The sequence below is a fragment of the Solanum pennellii genome, chromosome 6 (genome assembly GCF_001406875.1).
Source record: "Solanum pennellii chromosome 6, SPENNV200".
In the NCBI taxonomy this organism is placed as follows: Eukaryota; Viridiplantae; Streptophyta; class Magnoliopsida; order Solanales; family Solanaceae; genus Solanum; species Solanum pennellii.
In genome coordinates this window covers 5,942,678-5,947,574 of record NC_028642.1, presented here as the reverse complement: position 1 = coordinate 5,947,574, position 4,897 = coordinate 5,942,678, and positions in this window count along the sequence as shown.

The window sequence follows — 4,897 nt, the reverse complement described above, 5'->3', positions numbered from 1 at the left end:
ATGTTCCATATAATCTGTAAAGTTAATTCCGACAGTACGCCTCATATTTATTTATTTGTTTATTTATTTCCCCTTATAATTTTTAGTATGCATACTTTATTGTGAATATAAATTTAATTGTTTAAAACATAATCTCTTTGTTTGTGCCTAAATATACTAGATTAGTAAAATAGTTTATGATAATATTGAATGAGAAAATTTGTGAGATAGAGTTGATTTGCAATTTATTTAATGCTAATGTTAATAATCATCTAAAGAAGACTATTGAATATTATATTGAAAAAATAATTATTGAATTGTTCTAATATGCTTACTATTTTTTTTCTTTCAAATAATAAGAAAATGAAAAATAAAATAAAAACAATGTAAACATTACCTACCTACATATATATATTGATGACCAAAAAAGAGAAAGATGGGAGAAAAAATAAGAAAAGAAAAGAAAAGTAGTGAAGAAGGAACGTTCGAATTAGAAAAAGAATAACAAAATAAAAAAAATATATATATATAATAAAAAGAATGTAAAAAATGTACACGAAAAAGTAAAAAAAAATAAATACTTTAAAAATGAAAAGATACAAAAAGTATAGTGTTAAAAATATATAAAATATTTTATTATTATCATTAAAAAAAACTATTAAAAAGGGTAAGAAAAGAAAAAGAAGAAAAATCAATGTAAAAAATAAAAAAAACATAAGGAAAGTTAAACAAGAAAAAAAACGTGAAAAATTAGTATAAAAAGAAATAAGAAGAGAGAAACAAAAATACAATTAAAAAAAAACAAATAAAAAAAATAAAATAAAAGAGAGAAATTAAGAAGCAGACAAATGTTGAAAGCATGAAAAATAAATAAATAATAATAAAAAATGTGTAAAAACTTCACATGTTTATAAAATAGTGCAGTTTTAAATATGTTAATATAAATCAAAGAATGAGGGTAAATACAGTTGTCTTAATAATATAATATTCAAAAATTAGTTTAAGTCATAAAAGTCGATAAAGTGACCGTGCTAGAATCACGGGACTCGAGGGATGCCTAATACCTTCCCCTCAGTCAATAGAATTCCTTAACCGAACTGGTTAGCAGACCAAACAAAGAGTCATTTCCTTTTGATTAAGGGATTAAATAAAAGGTGACTTGGAACACCGTAACTCAATTCCAAGTGGCGACTCCGAAAAAAAAACTAAAATAATTCTCTAATTAATAACGTCACTTAAATTGGAAAAATCCTTACGCCGCCGCGTGAAAAAGGGGTGTGACACATGATATGAAGGATATCATAATGAAAAAATAGACTCATGAAAACTTTTTCCTCATCCTCTGAGTTACTTACTTGAGCCTTGGAACAAATTACTAGAAGTTGTAGAAGACTCATCAACAGGACTCAAAAGGACTTTCTTAGGACGTTCGAATGAATTCTCAAAACCTAACACTCAACTCTACCTTGAATTTGATTTATGAATTCAAGGTTATGATCATGTTAGGAATGATTTTATATAGAAAGAAAAAGTTTCTTGAAGAATCTTGGATAAGAACTTGAATAGAAACCTTGAAACCCTAGCTTGAAGGTAAATGATCAAGAAAACCTTTCTTGAGATTCTTGAATTAGTTTCTTGAAATCTCTATGGCCAAGAATTATGATTTTCATTAGTGAAGATAAAAATCTAATTTTTTTGAACCTTTTATTAGTCAAGAAATTCATTTAGGGTTTTCTCGAAGGTAAAAAAGACAAAAACAACTCTTTTTCATATTTTCCCATCGGTTAATTCGTAACAACATTGTATAGATTACAAAAATTGTCATAACTTTTTATTCAGAAATTGGATTGACGCAAAATCGATGGAGTTGGAAAGTAGATTCAATTAACTTTAATTGGGAAGGTTATGTCTCACGTAACTTTTAATATTCTAAGAGATATGGTCGTTTAAAGTTGACCCAAGTAGAATCTTACATCAAAACTTAATGAAACTTTAATAACACTTATCAAGAACTCATCAAGAACTCTAATCTTTCAACTTTAAGAATGAAAGTGCGCTGAAAATAACATGATTGGTGGGTGAGTGAACAAACCCAACACTATGGAAGATTACATACCTCTTAGGATTAAACCCATGGTGAAAATTCGCAAGTAAACTCAAGAATGTCGATGAATGCCTTCATCATATCCTCTTTTCTCCTCTTTTCTCTTCTTTTCTCTTCTTGCCTCTTCTTGAACTCTCAACTACAACCCTAGGTGTATATTAGGTTTATAAAACTTAACATAAAAGGATTATACCCTTAAGATATTACTAAAAACGAATTAAATTTGATTGGTTAAGGAAAGAACCAAAATACTCCTCACTATTTTCGGCTAACTTTCCTTAACTGGACAGCCTAACTTCAAAAGGTCATATCTCACTCATCCGAACTCAAAAATTAGCATAATTGGCGGTGTTGGAAAGATAATTCAAAGATATTTTTTATAGTATCTTGTATCACACGTAACTTATCTTGTGCTGGAAGTTATGGTCAATTGAAGTTGACTCAAAACTCATACTTAGCTTAACTTGCAAAATTACAGATTTTGTTATTTTCAATTTAATTCTTTTTGGAACTCAAAGTGCTAAATCTAGTTTTTAATTCCTTAAAAAAAATTTACTCACTACGAAGGATGGTTCATGTCTTAGCTCAAAATATTTCCGGGGTGTTACAGTCTACATATATGTATCATAATATGGTAAGTTTATCATGGATGAAGTTCCTAGGATAGGTTAGACAATAAGAAGTCGAGGACTAAACTAAGTATATTCTATTCTATACTAAGACCTTCATCTATAATAAACTTACTAGATTATGATACACATGTATAAACTTTAACTAGTAGAATTTTGAAAAGAGAATAATTAACTAATAAAAAAAATAATTTATTGAAATTTACACAATTAAATGAATTTAAACAAGTTCATATAAGAGTCCGCGTAAATTTAGTATAATAATAAGAGATGTATGAGAATGAATTGTGGTTGAACAAATAAGATCCATACAACATATTTGTGTTCAATCAACATTATTGTAAGGATGTTGATTGTATAACCACTACTCATCCTCACACATCTTGACCTAATTATCGCTCCCAATGTATGTAAACTCTTATATGATCTTATAACTTGTTTAAGCTCATTTAATCGTGTAAATTTTAACAATTTATTTTTAGTTGATTATTTTTTTTTATTATTACAATAATGGTCTCATTTGAACATAGATCATATAGACCATTTAATTTGTTTAGGATCAATTCATCTAATCGAATAGTATTTTCAATACATTATGTAGTAGTACATAAATCAAATTGATGACATGTACAATATATATTTATTTTAGTCTATTAATTATAGAAAGGGACCAACAACATCAAAATTAACATGCTACAAATTATACCAAACTGATGAGTCTCAAATTACATACATTACCTCGAGTTACAAAAATTAAGTGGGACAAACTTATCTTAAATTTATTGTTATTACATGTGGTTCTCTTGTGTGCGGATCTGTTGCACACTAAATACTTATTCTTCCTCTTGATTTTGAAAGCCTCGCCAACATCCTTATTTCGACAAGGGCACTAAAAGAATATAGACATCTTACAATTCAAGTGGCACAAACTATTTGAACTCTACAACAATTCCGTCGGGATAACCATCCATATCAACAATCACCCAACTTTTATTTTCAATCGAATCATCGTCATCGATTGTAGGTGGGTGAGAGGAGTACCAAAGACCTCACGACAATATTTATTTTTAATATTTGCTTAGTGCAATCAGCTGTGACATCCAACATATGTAGGGACACTTGATTGTCATTTTTTATATGAATGTGGAATGTATTTTTTTCCTTTTCATTCATTATATAACTAATCATAACTTCAATTGGCTCGCAATCTAATTTCCAACATCTCGATTACGATATGAATCATGTTGTGTACAAATCATTGCGATAAAATGGGATGACCATCGTCACTTTACAAGATAATTTTAAATCCAAAATTGAAGAGTCTTCTTTCACACACATTCATATAATCACCATTAACAATAATTACTGTAACTATTGACATTATAGACCACAATGATCGATCCTAAATTACGGTATCGATCTATAACTAGGCACACTGACAACAAATTCTCCAAAGACAAAAATGTCAATAAATGAAATCGAATGTAATAGGTACTCTGCTAGCTCCCAAATGGATAAATGTATTAGTAAAGGTTCTAAACTATGGATTCTATCTACTAATGAGGTATTGGGTAGAATTTTCAAGCTAGTAAAAATGGGGTAAAATATTTTTTACAAAAAGTTCAAAAAAAAATGGCATAACACTAGAGACAATGAGCAAGAATGGAGATTTTTAGTTTGAAGAGGAATATTTCACCGAAAAAATCATCGCAATCGATATAAACAGGTGAGAAAGACTGACAAATGGGAGCTTTTTTGGGCTTCAAAATTTTTTCCTTTTTGATTATTTTTAAATCTGAAAATAATGATGGAAAATAATAAAATATTATTGGAAGGGGTGGGAGAACTAAAGTATAATATTAAAAACTTTGGAGTTCGTCTTGCATATTTTGAAAGAATAATGGATGATATCATAATTAGTGTCTAAAGTATCAATTTTTGAAGACTTTTCTCTAAATGCTCAATTAAGTTTTGAGAGTGACTATTTTGCCAACTCTCCCGAGAGTCCATATCCAGTCCATGTAAGTGAGAAATGAAACAATTTTTTTTTTGTTTTTTAAAACAAAAAAAATTAGGGGTCGGCTAATGGAAGGTGGGGGAGAGGAGGTAATTTTTTCTTCTTTTGAAAAATGATTTTTTTTTTATTCTTGGAAAACAAAAAAGTTTTAGTGATAGATTGGTGAAG